The following is an 18617-nucleotide window of genomic DNA, read 5'->3' on the forward strand; positions in this document are numbered from 1 at the left end:
TTTAGCTGTAAATGGCAATCATTACAATGCCTATATTGTACAGGGATTTTACAAGAATAAAGTGAGTATCATAATGATACTACATCCTGGGAGAAACTTAGCTTATAGAAAAGTTACAAAGATGGCATGGAGAGTTTCCACATACCACTCACCCAGTGTCTCCTAAAGTTATGTCCCATTCCAGTGGTTCACCTGCCAAAACTAAGAAATTCCAAAACTAGAGTACTATGATTTATCTTCAGACTTCACTTGGATGTCACTGGTTTTTTCCTCTTTTTCTGTTCCAGGATCTAATCCCACAATTGCATTTAGGATACTCTTAACAACATATCTAACATTTACTGTCCTAAGAAGGTAAGCACTGTCCTAAGGGCTCATCTACATCAACCCATTTCATTGCCACAATAACCCTGTGAGGCAGGTACTAATACTACTCTTCTCCCCCTTAGATAATGAAATTAAGACTTCAGAGGTCAAGTAACGTGCTCAACACCACACAGCTACTATTTCCCCCAATGACCAACCAATACGGTCTCTCAGGAATTTAAAATACCAAGAAAGTCTTAGCAAAAGAAATCTATCTGAATCACAGTTTTTCACAATAACTTGTCCTCTAAGATCCCCTGGATCTGCGCACACACACACACACACACAATGAACTGAGCACCTCCCCTGACTGGCCCCAAGCATACCACAGAGAATGGGCTCAGTCTGGTTTGGCAGAGACACAAGTCAATGGCAAACTCAGGACGGAGGGGGAAGCAAAGTGTTGGCACAGGGTGCTAAGGGACACAAAGGAGGGGCCCCTCACCCAGGAGGTGGTGGGGACTCTTGAAAGCTTCCCAGAGGAAGACAACATGTAAACTATGGCTTAAAGGTTGAGTTGGGACCAGCCAGGCAACGTGGCAAAGAGGGCTGAGTGACAAGAAAACCTTCTAAGCAACAAGAACAGCGTGTGCAAAGCCTGGAAAGAACCCGGCACGTCGTGGCTGGAATACAGAGTCTGAGGAAAGGAGAAGAGAAGTAATATCAGTGGGAGAAGCAAGGCCAGACCCCAGAGGGCCTGATACATCCCTTGTGCTACTCCAGGTCACCACAGTCTAGGCTACAGTGACGGACAACCCCAAAGCTTCATTGGCTTAGCACAACAAATACCAGTTTCTCACGCAGGTAAAGTCTGATGGGGGCAGGGAAGCCCTCCTCCCTCCTGTAACTACGCCTTCTAGAACATGGGCCTGGGATGTCCCCTGCAGAAGAGAGAAGAGGTACACTGGGCCCGCAGGTCTTAACTTCCTGGGCATGGAAGTGACACGTCACTCCCCCTCACATGTCACATGGCCCCAACCTTCATGGTAAGTCAGTGTAGCCTGTGTGTCAGGAAGACACAAGGCCATGGTAAATGACGTTCTGTGTCACCCCCACAATGCTCAGGAATTTGACATTTCCTCCGTGGGCCCGGGGGTGCACTCGAAGTTTTAAGCACAAGAATCCCATGGTCTAATTTGTGTGTCTGGGGGCTCAGTCTGGCTGCAAGAAGCAGCAAACAGAGAAAGGGATGACAGGAAGGGAGGCGGCTCGCATAATGGCAGCATTTGGCATGAAGTGACAGATCAGGGACCGAGGCATGTGGGAACAGAGAGAAGTGGATGAATTTGGGACACCTGGGTGGCTCATTTCATTAAGCAGCTGCCTTTGGTTCAGGTCACGATCGCAGGATCTGGGATTGAGTCCCGGCTAGGGCTCCAGGCTCAGCAGGGGGCCTGCTTCTCCCTCTGCCTCTGCCTGCTGCTCCCTCTGCTTGTGCCACCCCCCTCAAATAAATAAATAAAATCTTAAAAAAGGGAGAGAGAGAGAGAGAAGTGAATGAATTTAAGAGCTTTGTCAGAGAGAGTTGACAGAATTCCCTGAGTGACTGTACCTGGGAGGTGAAGAGAAGAATGAGTAGGAGATTGGGAGAAAGAGGAAGGAATTAAGGAAGGAGCCCAAAGTTTCTGACATGGACAGCCAGATGGCTGGTGGCCCCAGGCAGAGACAGGGAGAACCGCCTGGCTTACCGGATTTTGTAATTGGGCAAGCAATAGAGCATGGGAGTAGGGAAGGGCCTGCGTGAAAGGCATAGGCGAAGGCCGGAAAATTAAATCCTTATTCTCTGCAATGGGAAGTGAACAGACAATGGCTAAAACTGAAAAAATCAAAGAGGATCAACATAACCATGTTCTTTAGTGATATCAAAAGAAAAAAAACAAAATCAGCCAAGAGAGTTTCAAGTGTCTCCCTCCAGGGCTGGGGGAAAAACCCAGGGAAAACGGATGGAAGACTGCCATTTTCCTAACAAATTCTGTAGAACTACAAGTCTTTAAATAAACGATGTGCCTATATATTTGACAGAAATGACTATTCAAAAGAAAAGACTGGCTGGGGCCAGGTGTTGCTGCCTTCAAGTGGTGTCTTTGACCCCCTTATACAGAGGGGTGTCCACCAGGATTTAAAGGGCACCATGCCGGGGAGGGGGCTGTGCCTCACCCTGTCTTCATTCATGCTATGCCCCTGAACTTGATCTCTGGAAAAATCAGAGCAGGCTTTCTAAGGAAGACCACGTTTGGTCTAGCTCTTGAAAAAAGTCCTAGAATTTCCCAAAGGACGGGGCATGTCAGATGGGTGGTGAGGGTGAAACCTGGAGGTGTGACAGAGAGAGCTATGTTCTGGAATGATCGTCGCTCTGTTTGGTGGCCCAGAAGACAAAGGCAGTGACGCTGGCATGGAGAAAGAGGCTCCATCGGAGTAGCTAATGGAACGGTTTGTTGCGGGGTATTCACAACAGGAGGTCCACGGGCCACCTGCATCACAGTCCTAAGGATCAATCATTCCTTCTCCATCCTTAGCGGGGGGCCTGTCTGCATTACAGGGTGTCCTCTCAGTGAATCTTGGACACAGTAAAATTTGAGAAACTCTGGTCAAGCACGAGGAGATAACATCCTAAAATAAAGTAGTGATGGTATGAAGGGAAAGGAGGAAATGGTCCTCAGACTGGGGGCCATGTAGACAGCAAGGGCCTGTGGCATCCAGAGTTGGTCCCCCCAGCAGTCATGGCAAGTGGCCCTATTGCTGGCAGAGAAGTACAGATGATGGGGGGGGGGGTGCGAGGAGGGACCAGCAACACCCAGCACTTCCTGCCCACCCTTCCCATCATTGCTACCTTGGAAAAGAACCTCCATTTCACACAGCATGGCGTGAAAAGTACTGACTTCTGGTCTTAGCTTTTCCACTCTCTGTTTAACTTTAAGAAAATCATTTCATTGCTTGGGTCCCAGGTTCCCCAGCCATAACACAGGTGGTTAGATTACCAAAGGCGACTTCAAATCTAACCTCCTGAAAACAAGTGGATGACATCCAGAATCTAAGAGAACTCCTGCAAATCAAAAACAAGAAACAAAACACACACACACACACACACACACACAAAAACAACAACAACAACAACAACAAAGCAAAACAAAACAAGAAAGAACCCCAATAGAAAAATTGGCCAAGAACATGAACAGACAACTTACAAGAGAAGAAACCCCCTCAAAACTAACAAGGATATAAAGAGGTACTCATGCTCACTAGTAATCCGAGAAATGCAAATTAAAACAACAGGTGTCACTTTAGACTTGGTATTAGATTGGCAAAAGAAATGGAAAGCTGGATCACATCTCATTTGGCAGGGCTGTGGGGCTGGGGGACCCTGGTTTGCTGCTGAAGGAGCACACGTGGGCACAGCCCACCTGGAGAACAATCTGGAACCTCTCACGGCCAGTGTGTGCCTCCTTGTGACCTAGCAAGTCTGCTGAGGCCCATGTGTGTCTCCCACAGGGACGAACACACTGGTCCGTAATGGGACCCTCATGAGGATACCCAGTGCAGCCGGCCCAAGGAGCAAGCAGGTAGAATTTACAGAGTGCTGCGGAACAGTTACAAGCAACTGACTAGATATACATATGGATGGATCTTAAAAAACAATGCGAGGGGCCCCTGGGTGGCTCAGTGGGTTAAAGCCTCTGCTTTGGGCTCAGGTCATGATCCCAGGGTCCTGGGATCGAGCCCGGCATGGGCTCTCTGCTTGGCAGGGAGTCTGCCTCCCCCTCTCTCTCTGCCTGCCTCTCTGCCTACTTGTGATTTCTGTCAAATAAATAAATAAAGTCTTTAAACACACACACACACACAAAACGATGCTGAGTGGAATAATAAAGGAGGGGGAAGAACCCTCTATAATACTCAAAACCCTGAGAGCACACAAGTCCTTACAGAGTCCCACAGGGCCCTAGATGGTCTCCCTCTCCTCCACACACCCCCGTAACTCCCTGATATCATCTTCCACCCCTGTCCCCAGGGCTCACCCTGGCCCAGCTTCACCGGCGCCCCGCTGTTGTTAACACACGCAGGGCCATGACCCTGCAACAGGACCCTTGCAATGGCGGTTCCTTCTGCTTGGAATGACAAGCTCTCAAAATCCCAGTACCGTACCCCCCCCACCAACACACATATACTGGGTCCCCCTCACTCTGCTCTGTTTCTATCTGAGATAATCATCAATAAGTGAAAAGTGGTAAGTACTCTCTCCCACTTCCACCTTCATCACGAGAGTGTGAGTGTGACTTTCTGCATTTCATGCACGGATGCCTCCCAGGGCCTAGAATAGAGCCCACCATAAAGGAGGCACCACAGAAACATTTAATGTCAAATTGAATGATTACAGCACCATACCACTTACACACGCGGCAAATGAGCCGTTTAAAACAGTCCCTGGATGTCATCCACGGGACGGTGAGTGAGTGTGAGGGTAAAGGGTATTACATTTCAAAAGGGATGGGTTTTAAGGAAGGTAGGTAGTGTGGTGAGCCCTGGGTGTTATACGCAACTTAATTCATTGATTCATTAAACGTTGTATCAAAAACTAATGATGTACTATACCTTGGCTAATTGAATTTAAATAATAAATAAATAAGGGGCTTCTCATAGGAAAATGATGAGGAACACTCCATTTATTGAGGAGTGTGCGTCACTTAAGTTTGTGTACCTGGGATGAACACAAGGAGGCGACAGGAAAGTAGTGTCTGGTGCCCCCCCCCACCACAGGCCATTAGCACATCTGCTGGGAGCTCCCCTTCCTGCCAGGTGCTTGCCTTTACACTGTAGAATAAGTTAACAACTCCCAAAACCTTCCTGCAGCCTTGAAAGATGTTACTTACTGTCCCATTGTGTGGATACTAAAACCAAGGTTTAAAAAGTTGGCAGTTGCCCTGTTTCTTCTGGCTAGTACCTAGCCGCAGGTCTTTCTGATGCCATGTTTCGTGTTTTTCCTACCAATGTAGTGTGCCTCTCTGCATAAAGAAGACCTCCGTGTTACAGAAATTGACCACATTAACTCTCCCAGGCTTGATTTTGTGTGATTCTGCTGTCAGCTCTTTCCTGTTGCGAACCGCTCATCTCTTGGATTCAGATTTAAAACCTGTGGACTTGATACAGGCTGTCTGAAAGCTAATGTCAGAAAATAAGGCCAAACAAATCATCTATTACTATTAAGACCTTAAAAGGATTATCTGTTCTTTGCAAGCAGCCAGACGGTGGAGACAGCACGCTGGCAATCTGCTCTGGCAATTACAGTTCTGATCCTGTTGAGGGGTGAGGCGGGGGACCTGGTGCAAATGTGGGGCGATCTGAAGGCCATGCTGCGTGTTCGACAAGGATCAGATTAGGAAAGGGAGCAGGCTAACTGGTTTCTTAAGCAGACTGACTGTTTAGGCCAAGAGATTAACATTTTAAGAAAAATACAGTCTGGTATAGGCCTTGGGTCGACTAGGCTGCCAGGCCCTACATTCATTGAGGTGACAGTGGGCTCATCCCGCATCAGCACGGCGGTCAGAGCAGGCCTGATCCTTTGATCTGGTCTCCCTCAGAAGCCGTCATGCCTTCTCGTTCTTCTTCCCCTCCCCGAACTTGGCCCAGTGTGGGCTCTGCACAGTGGGAGCTCCGTAAACCTCTCTGATCTGCAGCCTCCCTGAGGGTGAGACAGGCACCACTTTACGGGGAGACCCTGACACCATACAAGCCTCCCACTGAGAAGGCTCTTTGGGATCGCCAGGTTCTGGCGAAAACGCACTCGGGCTCTTCTCGTCTCAAGCCCTCACCCCACCCAACAAACCACAGGTAAAAAGAAATCGCCATAACGATCAGTGTTACCAACACACGAGCGGCACGGACCTTGGACACACCGAAACCTCTGAGGTTCTCATTTCCCCTCCAGTTAAAATCGGGATTGAACTCAGTATGTAGTCCTAAAATTTAGAGAGTATTAGAACCTAAAACAATCCCTGGCACCAAGTTGGCCTTTGAAAAAATGGTAACTTCGGGGAAAGGATGAGCCCTCCTAGCAGCCCGGGTACACAAACCTTCGCCTTCAGGCAGGACTCAGACGGCTAACTTCACCTGACGCCTACCAGCTGCACAACCCAATGCAAGAAATTTCAACCCTCGAGGCTTGATTTTGTCATTAATAAAAGTAAAGGCCAAAGGCTCAGTCGGTTAAGCATCTGCCTTCAGCTCAGGTCATAATACCGGCGTCCTGGGATTAAGCCCCATGTCTGGCTCCCTGCTCAGCAGAGAGCCTGCTTCTCCCTCTCCCTCTGCTCCTCCCCACCCACTCCACCGCACAGCTCACACTCTCACGCGCTCTCTCTCTCTCTCTCTCAAATAAATAAGTAAAAGCTTAAAAATAAATAAAGGCCATGCACAAGAGCTACCCCTTCCACCTCCAAATTTTGATGTTTACAGTTATGAGATTTATGCAAAAGAACTCTATGAGCAGTGAATTTTTCTCTAGACCTTACGAAGGGCTTTTGCACCATTTTATTTAAGCTCAAAAGGGGAAAAAATTGTTTGGAGAATGAGACAGAACTCTGCCCTCAGACCTTGAAATCCAGGTGGAGAGTCACCAAAGCAAACAATAGCATTACAAGATACATTCTGCACACATAAAGATACAGAAACTGTAGCTCGTAGAAAAGAAAACAAATCTCTCAACCTGGAGATGCTAGGGGGTGCTTCAGCAAGGAAGAGACACCTGAGCTGGGATTTCAAGGATGGAGGTTAAGGTAAGAACATTTCAAACAGAGGAAAGCATGTGCGAAGTCCCCAAGAGAGTGAGGGCATGACACATGGAAAGATCAGCGAGGGGAGAACACTGCAGCTATAGTATAGGCAGGAGAAGTGTGTTACAAAATAAAATGCAGGAGACAGAAAAAAGCCAGATCATGCAGGATCCTGAGGGCCATGGAGAGAGTTCTTGTATTTATCCTAAAAATTACAGAAAGTTGTTGAAGAGCTTTAAGCCAAAAGGAGATATGATCAATTGTGAATCTTTTTTTTTTTTTAATGACTCTGGTAGGGACTCACTCAGTTAAGCATCCGACTCTTGATTTCAGCTCAGGCCATGATGTCAGGGTCATGAGACAGAGCCCCACACAGGGCTCCATGCTGGGCATGAAAACTGCTTAAGATTCCCTCTCTCCCTCTCCCTCTGCCCTTCCCCTCTCCCCTCCTCTCAAAAACAAAACAAAACAAAACAAAACCGCTCTGGCTATGACTGTGCAGAAAACAAATCAGAAGGAGAACACAAGGATATAGGGAGACAGCTGGGGGATACTGAAGGAGGGTCAGGGTTTGGTGGTCGTGGCTGTGGGGATGGAGCGAAGTGGCTGATCAGATGATCAGAGAGGCCCTTAGGAGGTAAAGGGAGTGGAACGTGCAAAGGACTGGATGAGAGAGGGAGGGAGGGAAGAGGCGGCAAGGATGAATTCTAGGTCTTGATGTACACAAGCGGCTGGATGGTCTGGTCCTAGAGGGTGTGCTCAGAGCCAGAGCTGGGTTTTACTCTTTGGAGATGTATAGAGCATCAGAGGAGAGATGCCAGGGGCAGCGGGTGATTTGGGCGGGCTGCTTCAAGGCTTTGGAGCCGCGAATGCTGAGACAGGATTCCTCAGCGAGTAGTCAGCTGAAGTCAGTTATGTGTGAGATCACCTGGAGAAAAGAATATACAAGGAGAAGAGAGGCCTAAGCAAGCCAACATTCAAATGAGTTAAAAAAAAAAAAAAAAAAAAGGATGAATCAGCAAGTGGCTGAGAAGAATAAGAAGGAAGAGAAACAGGAAAATCTTTTCTCAGACGCTGACAAATGGTCTTTCATCAGCTCTGCTTTTTAAAAGAAAACCTGAAAAAGCAAACAAATTGCCACAGCCAAGGGGAACGATTAAAAATGAAGAGGCTCAAATATTCCTTGAATATAATGATTACTCCTTGGCTTACCAAGAAGTGCGTCTTATCAAAATTCTCACTTATTAAGGTAGATTGTTTGTTCATTCATAAAGCCCACGCCACGCTTCCCTTTAGATAGACTGTACTTTCCCACCAACTGACTTTGGGCTTGGCGTATGACAATGGATGTGGGCAGATGCGGTATATATCTTGTCCAAGCAGAAACTCGAAATGTGCTTTACACATTGGCTCCTGCTCCCTTGAGTTTCTCCACTGTGAGAGCAGCGTGTGCCTTCAGCTGGGATCCTGACATGAGGGGGTACAGAGAGCAGAACCCAACCCAGTGAAGCCCAGCAAAGGCACGGTTAATTCGGCCCTCTGCTACCATGAGCTGGAAATCAATGTATGTGATCTTTAACCACCAAGCTTTGGGGGTATTTGTGAGGGCAGCGAATGATGACTAAGCCACTGGTCCACAGTGAGAATTCTTTAAAACTAAATCTAATAATTTTTAACTCCAGTAAAAAGAAGCAAAGGGATTCTGTCTAGGACATATTACACACCTGGTGCTAATAAGCATTTTATGGATGTTGTGTTGTTTTTAATCCTCACAATAATTATTTGCATGATTTTACATGAACAAACTGAGGCTCAGATCAGCTAAGTGCATTCCCCACAATCCCAAAACTAGCCAAGAGTGGAAATGGAACAAAAAAATGCACCCGATCCTAAAGCCGATGCACTCTCCATACCGCCATATGAAAGAGTTTGCTAGAAATCAGACCCCGATCTCCTGCATGGGAGTAAGGGAAAAGCGGATGAGCCATCAGCCAGGCTCGCCTCTACTCACATCCGTGGATCACTGTGCTGCTGTTGAGCAAGGCCAGGGGGAGGAAGCAGATGGAGGACCTCCGCAGCCCCAGATCTGAAATCTCATGTAGCCACAAGCTCCACCCCTCTGTCTCACCAGTGCTACTGCAGCTCAGAACATGGAGGCCGTAAGGTGCAACTGAGTACTCACGTCAGCTCACACTAAAAATTGAGAACAAAGGTGTCTTTCATCTCCGTCTCTATAGTCATGTAACCCAGGTGACTTTTTTTTTTTTCTTAAACCTTACTATGATCAACCCCCATGAATTCAGCTTGGTTTTTCCATTTAATCCTTGGTGATGGAAACCAAATCTGCCTTCCTGAATCTTGAGACAAAATTAAACCTTTAACGTGTCAAATACAAAGGTAAACAAGATCTAGTAATCACTTATCAGTGTCCATTTGTCCAGTGAGTTTTGTGCTATGCCTAGAATTTATCGCTGCCTTGTAGATCCCCTGAAGGGAGCTGGCAGAGGAGGTGAAGGTGGTGACACGTAGTGGAAAGGCAGAGGCTCTGGAGTTAGGCAGGTCTGGCTTTCAATCCTGCTCTGCCTCTCACTAGCTCTGTGACATTGGAACCTTGACTTTATCTCTTCAAACATCAGTTTCCTTGATGACAAAATGTGGATGAGAAAAGTAAATTCAGTGAGTTGTCTGGAGATCAAATGAGATGGAATGTTCACTTCTCCATTGTGGATCACGGGCCTCTGCCTTGAGCTTCAAGGCGACTCAATGGCCAAGATCAGATCCCTAAGAGCAGCATCCTCTGCTAGTGCTTCTTCTCCCCTGGCACACACAACACTGTATCATCACCATCACCATCATCATCATCATCACCATCATCACCATCATCACCATCACCACCTTCACCATCATCATCACCATCATAACCATCATCATCATCACCACCATCACCATCATAACCATCATCATCATCACCACCACCATTATCACCACCTTCACCATCATCATCATCACCATCATCACCATCATCACCGTCACCACCTTCACCATCATCATCACCATCATAACCATTATCATCATCACCATCATCACCATCATAACCATCATCATCATCACCACCATCACCATCATAACCATCATCATCATCACCACCATCACCATCATAACCATTATCATCATCACCACCACCATTATCACCACCTTCACCATCATCATCATCACCATCATCACCATCATCACCGTCACCACCTTCACCATCATCATCACCATCATAACCATTATCATCATCACCACAACCATCACCATCATCATCATCATCATCATCATCACAGGCACCAACATGCTACACCAAACAGTCAACAACCACTATATTTTTCTAGGCTCTTTGCACACATTACCTCTAGCTCTACAATCTTGAAGCAAAATAAATTACACTATACTCATTTTAGAGATCAGCAAACTGGAAGGTGAAGTGGCTTGCTGAAAATCAGAGTTGGTTCTCCTGATGCTCAGGCTACTGCCTTTCCCACTCACGGCACCATCTCCTGCTCCTGGCTACTAAGCTGTGTGTCTCTCTCCATGTTTGTTTGTTTGTTTTAAGATTTTATTTATTTGACAGACAGACATCACAGGTGGCAGAATGCAGGCAGAGAGGGGAGGAAGCAGGCTCCCCGCGGAGCAGAGAGCCCGATGTGGGGCTCGATCCCAGGACCCTGGAATCATGACCTGAGCCGAAGGCAAAGGCTTTAACCCACTGAGCCACCCAGGCGCCCCTCTCCATGGTTTTTAATGAGACCTCTGAGGAAAACAAACAACAACAATAAACACACACACACAAAAAACATATTTTCCTATCAGGACCATCCAAACTCTCAAAAAAATATTGACTGAAAGGCTTATACATCAAAAACTACAAATCATTGCCAAGAGAAATTAAAGGAGATCTAAATAAGTGGAGAAATATTCTATATTCATGAATCGGAAATTTCAATATTATTGAGGTGGTCATTGGCATCCAAATCAATCAGTAAGTTCAACAACACAAAAAAATCCCAGCAGGCTTTTTGAAGACATCAACAAGCTGATCCCAATATATGCATAGACATTCAAAGAACCTATAGCAGCCAAAACAATTTGGAACACAGTTGGAGGATTGTGCTTCCTAATTGCAAAACTTACCATACAGCTACAGTAATCAAGACAGTGTGGTACTGACCATAAAGATAAACATATACATCAATGCAATAAAACTGAGAGTCCAGAAATAACCCCTTATAATTATGGTCAATTGATTTTCAACAAAGGCACCAAGGCAAAAGGGAAAAGGATAACCTTTTTAAAATATAGTGCTGGAACAACTGGATATCCACACGCAAAAAAAAAAAAATTAATTTATATCTCTACTCATGCCATACCTAAAAATTAACTCAAAATTAATTGAAGCCTAGATGTAAGAGCCCAAACGATAAAAAAATTAGCAGAAATTCTAAAGTATCCTAAAATCTAGAGGAAAATCTTTGTGACCTTGAATTGGCAAAGATTTCTTAGATAAGAAACGAAAAGCATGATTCTAAAAAGAAAAAAATTGATGAAGTAGACCTCAATTTAAACCACATCACACCCTTCCCCAGAGGGTGTGATTTGATTATTGATCAAAAAGATGGATAATAACAAACATTGGTGAGGATGTAGGGAAACTAGAACCTTCATAAATTTCTGATGGAAATGTACAATGGTGCAGCCACTTCGGGCAACAATTTGTCAGTTTCTTAAAGAGCTAAACATAAATTTACCATACAACCCAAGAAGTCCACTCCAAGCTCTTTCCCTCAAGAGCAATGACCACATATGCCCACACAAAAACTGGAGCATGAGTGCCCAAGCACTCGGTAATAGCCCAGAAGTAGAAGCGATCCAGACTGACATGTGGATAAATGAAATGAAGCATATCCATTCAACGTAACATCTTTTCTCAGTAAAAAGGAAGAAAATACCCATGCAGGCTACAAGCTGGATGACCCTCAGAAATGTTATGCTACGTGGAAAAAAGCCAGACACAGAAGAGCACACACTGTATGGCTCCATTCGTAGCAAATGTCCAGAAAAGGCAAAACTGCAGAGGTAGGACCCAGCTTTGTGGTTGCCGGGATGGGAGCTGGAACAGGAAATGACTGGAAACAAGCACACAGGATCTTTCTGGGGTGATGGACATACTCTAATACTGGATTGTGGTAATGCTGGCACAGTCTTGGAAATTTATTAAGATTCATTGGCCTGTAGACTTAAAATAGATAAAGTTTATAGAGAATAAACCTCAAAAAAATCTATTCTTCAGAGGACTTAGTCCCTGTGCAAAAGATGTCAGACAAGGTGGGGGAGGAAGCCTGGATGGTCTGCTAGCCCCGCCTTCCCGGCTTTCCATTCTCCAGCATGGTCACCTGAGCCCCGCTCTCTCTGTGCCAGGAGACTTTTCCCCAGGAGCCTGCGGTGGCTGTGTCCAACTCCTCCACCTTAGTGACTCCTAACAGGCCCGATTCAGGCCTCTGGCAGCAAAGCTCACCTTGCGGAAATACTGTAAGAGTTATAAATACTTCAGGTCCTTGGGGAGCCCTGTCAGTTCTCTGCTGTGGCACCGGTGACCTAGGGCAAGGAAAATTCTATTCCTAGGCACACTGAGCGTCTGTGAGCAGCCTGGTTGCAAGGCATTCTCAGATAGTTCATGCTCTCTCTTTCATGCTGTGGTTTGGACCCCGAAGACATCCACGATCTCCTGAAAGCTAATTCCTACAAGCTAATTGTAGCTAATATTCCTGAAAAAGAGGCGAATACACATAATTAAAACTGAAGCCCGTGCACCCAGTGAAGGAGCCGGGGGACCTGATTTTAGAGCAGTTCTGTCCTTCTCAGCCCAGGCAGCATCACAAAGCCAAGAATACCATACCTGGGTCCCACCACCGCCCACCCTCTCCCCTCCCACCCCAGCCACACACACACACTTGGATTTAACTGGCCCAGAATGTGGCCTGAGCATCAGTATTTTTTTAAGTTCTGCAGTGATTCTACTGTGCATCCAAGGCTGAGAATCACCAGTTTCAGAAGGAGATGGTGTCAAAACAAGGTCTCTCACCAGTAACACCAGACCCTGAATGCACCGTTCCCTGAACGCGGGCCTTCTCTGTATCTAGTAAGAGCAGCCGCTGCACAAAGCCAGCTGATGATGGGTCCCAGGATGCTGTCATTTGCTGTGTAGATGCTGCCAGTTTATCTCAGTTTAACCCAAATGAGTTCATGTTAAGCGAGTTGATCCGTACTTCCTAATCATGACACCCGGAAGCAGAGCTTCAGCGAATAACCACTGATAGCGAAGAGGCTAAAAGAAAAAGATAATCTTCATTACCAGTATTCGAGAACTTCCCTCCATACCAGGGACCAATAATGAAACCAGTCAGGTCCTAGAACAACAGTAACACAGTATTAAATATTTAAGGCAATCGAGCATTAATCTTAGACATGAGTGATCACGAGAATTTAGGACAGAGTCCCCTCCTGACTTGAGTGGACAAAAAGCTTTGTGGATGAGGCAGAGTTCCAGCTGGGCCTTGCAAGATTGATAGAATTTTAATTGGGGAAATGAAGGGACAATAAAAAATCACCACCAATAACAATCATTGCCATAGTGCTCCCCATAAAGCGGGCACTCCCAAACATCGTTTGATTTAAACCTCACAATCACCTTATGGCCCTCTCTCATTTTACAAATGAGGATATGTGGACGTGAAGAGGTTTTAAAATGTGTGTGCACTCCCAGTCCACAAGCAAGGTTTGAACCCATGTAACCCTGACTCCAGGATCCAGGCACCCAGGCCAAATCGGAGAGACAGAAAGGAATCCATCACTTGTGGGATACCGCCAGGCGAGGAATCGGCTATGCCCGGAATGCTGGGCTCTTGTCGCCAGGGCCCAGGGGAGAAAACTGCCCACATGGAACAAGTTCAGACCATCCGTGTGGCTCTGACATGCCATGACCAGAAAGGGGGGTACCCCGGATCGTAAGCCAGCTGCAACAGAGAGCTGAAACTCAGGCTCAAAGCCAACTCGAATGGGCTTTCCTTTTTTCAAAATGCAAGACACTGGAGGAGGCGAGCATGACTGGGGAAGCCCAGGTCTGGAGATTCCCAAGGAGTGAGGTTTCACCAGAGGCTGTGGGAATGCTGAGAGCTGGGAAGAGAGACGACTCACTAAACATGAGTCCGTCTTCTCCCCATCATGGCCCCTCAGGACTGGGTGATGGGAACGTACACAGGCAGTTCACAGAGAGCGCACGGACAGCGAAGGCGAACAGCTGAGCACTGAGGGCACCTTCCTTGGCTGAACTCTGTGTTTCAAAAGGCCTAATTCTAAAGTAACCCACTGTTATCAGGTGCCTGGTGTAGGTTTTTGGGTTTTTTTTTAATATTTTATTTATTTGACAGAGAGAGATCACAAGTAGGCAGAGAGGCAGGCAGAGAGGGAGAAGCAGGCTCCCTGCTGAGCAGAGAGCCCGATGGGGGCTTGATCCCAGGACCCTGAGATCATGATCTGAGCTGAAGGCAGGGGCTTAACCACTGAGCCACCCAGGCGCCGCCGCCCCACCCCTGCCCCCGGTGTCAGTTTTAACCTGGGAGCGCACCTGTCTAAGTGCCTGTGAAAGGCACACAGAATGCAGGATCCCCGCCTGCCCCGCAAGGAACAAACGATGGTTGGAGACAGGGATGCACACAGAGAGGGTGAGTAGCACATACGAGTGATCGCCTCACATCACTGGATCCCAATTAACAGAAGCCTCAGAAGAAAGAAAAAAAAGGAAGCAAGCAAGGAAATGAGGGAGAGAGAGAGAGAGAGGGAGGGAGGGGGAGAAGGAGAGAGAAGGAGGGGAGGGGAGAAGGAGGGAATGAGGAAGGAAGGGGTAGCAAGTGGAAGGGAGAAGGAGGGAGAGGGAGAGAAGGGAAGAAAAGAAAGAAGGGAGGGAGAGAGAAACCCAACTTCACATAAGACATTCATCCAGGGTTGTGGCCATCAAAGTGTGGAACCTGTACAATTTGCATCAGAGTCCCCCGAGGTGCCTTGTCACAGGACAGATGCTTTGAAGTGGGACTTCAGAACCTGAGCTGTCGGGGGACGTCCCCAGAGCACTCTTGGGCAGTCTGAAATCTGAGGACTACGGGCGTGGGCTCTGCCGGTGGTCGGTCCCCACGCTCGGCCACCGCACCTGCCACTCCGTCTCCAGCCACCAACTGCACCGGACAACGTCGTGTTCAGAATGGTGGGCCCAGAGCTAGGTGACGTCTTGAGCCCGTGGAATTACATTCTTTCTGTGAAATTACATTCACAGGAAAGGATGGTCTTTAGAGTGAGGCAGATTCCAACTCGAATCCCATTTCCACTTTTTCCCAGCCACGAGATTTTAGGCACATGACTTGAACCCACCAAGCGTCAGTTGTCTCATCTGTAAAATCCTCAAGAGACTGTTGACCGTGATCGCCAGGCAGGACCCGCCTCTGCCCCACAGCTCTCTTTCATTTGCTGACTCGGAAGCCTCGACATCTTAGAAGGATTCTTTTCTTTTTTTTTTTTTTTTAATTTATTGGTCTTTTGGGGGTATCTGATGTATCTCCAGTGTATTACAACTGAGCCATTAATCTTGTCGCTTCATCAACATTAAGTGGTTCGTTTTCAGGACACTGCTGAGGAATCAGCTGTTTCTGCAAAGGCTCAAGGGAAAGATCTTTTGAGAAATGTTCAAGTTCCTTTTGTATATCTACAAAAGCTTTATTCACTCTGGTAACTTTTTCATTATTCACAATGTTTATCTTCTTAAGGTTAGTGGTAACTGGTTTTGCTTTTTCTTAGACTTAAAGTTTTTGTGGCTGGCTGTATGAAATACATTCCCGGACTTCTGCCCTCTTAGTTTGTTCTTAGCCATTGTCTTCAGTATCCTCGTGCAACAACTCACGCTCCGGGTGACGGCATGTAGACCCACAGGATCTTCCGGAAGTTCTCTCAGAAGGACTCTTTAAGGGCTGACCCTAGTCAGACCTCAGCCTAGGATTTCATCTGTTTGATCTTACACATTGCTCAGAACATTCTGCTGACACCACGGCCTCCAAGCCTTCCCACATGCATTTCTATCAGAAATACACACACACACACACACACACACACACCCCTCTACACCCTCTTTCGTTCCTGTAGGCTCATGTGCATCCTTCAACATCCTGCTCAAGCATTACCTCTACTTTAAAATTTTCCCAGACCCTACACCCCTGTCCCACCTCAACTATACCCACTGCTTAGGACTGCTTGAAGAACCTGAACCTGAATGAGCTCCCCAAGTCTGATCTCACCACATTGTGATGATTGATTTTCTGCTGTCTCTCCCCTGGGATGATGGATTCCCCAAGGAGAAATACTTCCTGATCTCTGTCACCTCAGCACTTAATATCATGCCTAGTATGCAGGAGAACTCTATGATCTGTTGGGTTTCTATACTCCATATGTAAAATATGAAATTATAAAACTGATTTTTTAAAGTGTTACAACTTACTACTCACACCATTGTTTTCAAAAGCCAGTTTAAGTCAGGGGGAAAAATAATCACACGAGGTCAGTGTGTTAGGGTTTTAAAAAATCAGAATCACAATTGCTCAGCTTGATCCCTCTACCTTGTTCATTAAATCTGGCTCTGAGTTACAGAATCCACCAGATAAAAGGAAGATTTTCCACCACTGAAAATATTAACAAGACTGTCTCTGACCCTGAAGGCAATTCCAGCCAATGCAGTAAACACTGATCAAGTATAAAACACTAAGTGAGGCTTTGTAATTCGGAAGATTTGTAATTTGTAATTTGGAAGAAAGAATCCTTCCAAAATCATAGATGGAAACTCCCAAGGTTCCCAAGCCGACCAGGAGGTCGGCTGATGGACTCTTCCCCAGACAATCTCCTGGCGTCAGCCTTTTTATCAGATTCTGATACAAGCAGCGAGGGCCACATTCCTGTACCTGGGCACGACCCAAGCTTACCTTGCTGTCCAAATCCAAACTGCCCCCCTTATGAATCACTGCCCATTACTTTTTCCTGCCATTTCCTCTGCCTGAGCTTACCTTTTCCATTCAAACCATTAGTAGTCACTTTCAAAATTCTACTCAAATAATAGCTGCCATTTCCTGAGTGGATCTATGTGCCAAGCACCCTATTAGAGGTTTTATGTACAAGCTCTCAATTTAAATCCCAACAATACTATGATACAGGTACTTAAAGGTACACAAGTCACTTAGTAAGTGACGGAGCCAACTGGGTGGCTCAGTTGGTTTAGTGTCTGCCTTCGGCTCAGGTCATGATCTCGGGGTCCTGGGATTGAGTCCTACTTCGGGCTCCCTGCTCTGTGGGGAATCTGCTTCTCCCTCTCCTTCTGCTTCTCCCCCTGCCTGTGCTCTCTCACTCCTGTCCTGTCTCTCAAATAAATAAATAAAATATTAAAAAAAATAAGATGGGACTCTACACCCCATGCTCTGAGCCACAGAGGCACACAAACCTTCAGGAGCTCATTAAATAGTCACGTACTACCCTGGGGATGAGGTAATAGCCCATTTTACAGATGAGGAAACCAAGGCTCAAATGGATGAATTCCAAATTATTGAAGCCACTCCAGCGACTTGGCCACCTCAGCTGTCGGCTGTCCGCCATCTTGCCAACACAGACAACACCGTGGCCAGCCAGGAGGAGGGCAGAGCCGAGATAAGAGGCGGCTGGAGTTACAATCAAGCCTCACTAGCGGATTTGTGGTCTTTGCAGTCGCAGGAGGCATGAGATTGCAACTTTTACTTTAGTGTGACTTCTCTTTTTTTTTTTAAGATTTTTTTTTTTTATTAATTTGACAGAGAGCTAAAAAGACAAGTCATGAGGCGCCTGGGTGGCTCAGTGGGTTAAAGCCTCTGCCTTCGGCTCAGGTCATGATCCCAGGGTCCTGGGATTGAACCCTGCATTGGGCTCTCTGCTCAGTGGGGAGTCTGCTTCCTCCTCTCTCTCTCTCTGCCTGCTTCTCTGCCTACTTGTGATCTCTTTTTAACTGCTGTTTGCAACCCAGGCAGTCCAATCGCATACAAAAATGAACCATACAGGTGAGACCATTAAGTACTGTGGTTGACTTTTTAAAGACTCACATGCCAAAAGTTATTCATCCAAATGAGAACGATTCCTTTCAAAAGAGTCATCTCAGGGGAAAAGAAGTTGCCAGTAAATAGGCAACCAGAGGGAAGGAGACTGACGTATCTACAAATTGCAAGTATGTGTAATTACAGTATTAACCAAGCACAGGACAGTACTTTGGAATGAGCGACGTACATCATTCTGCACTGAGTAACACAGAATTGTCAAATCAGTACATTATACACCTGAGAGTAATATAACATTCTATGTCAACAGATTTTCCATTATAAAAGCAAATAACCAAAA

General features: G+C 46.4%; 1 pseudogene; it reads right to left on the reverse strand.

Moving 5' to 3' along the window:
* Positions 1–15700: 15700 nt before the first annotated feature.
* On the reverse strand, positions 15701–16291 carry LOC122918092 (annotated as a pseudogene).
* Positions 16292–18617: the final 2326 nt, after the last annotated feature.

The sequence above is a fragment of the Neovison vison genome, chromosome 10 (genome assembly GCF_020171115.1).
Source record: "Neovison vison isolate M4711 chromosome 10, ASM_NN_V1, whole genome shotgun sequence".
Classification (NCBI taxonomy): Eukaryota; Metazoa; Chordata; class Mammalia; order Carnivora; family Mustelidae; genus Neogale; species Neogale vison.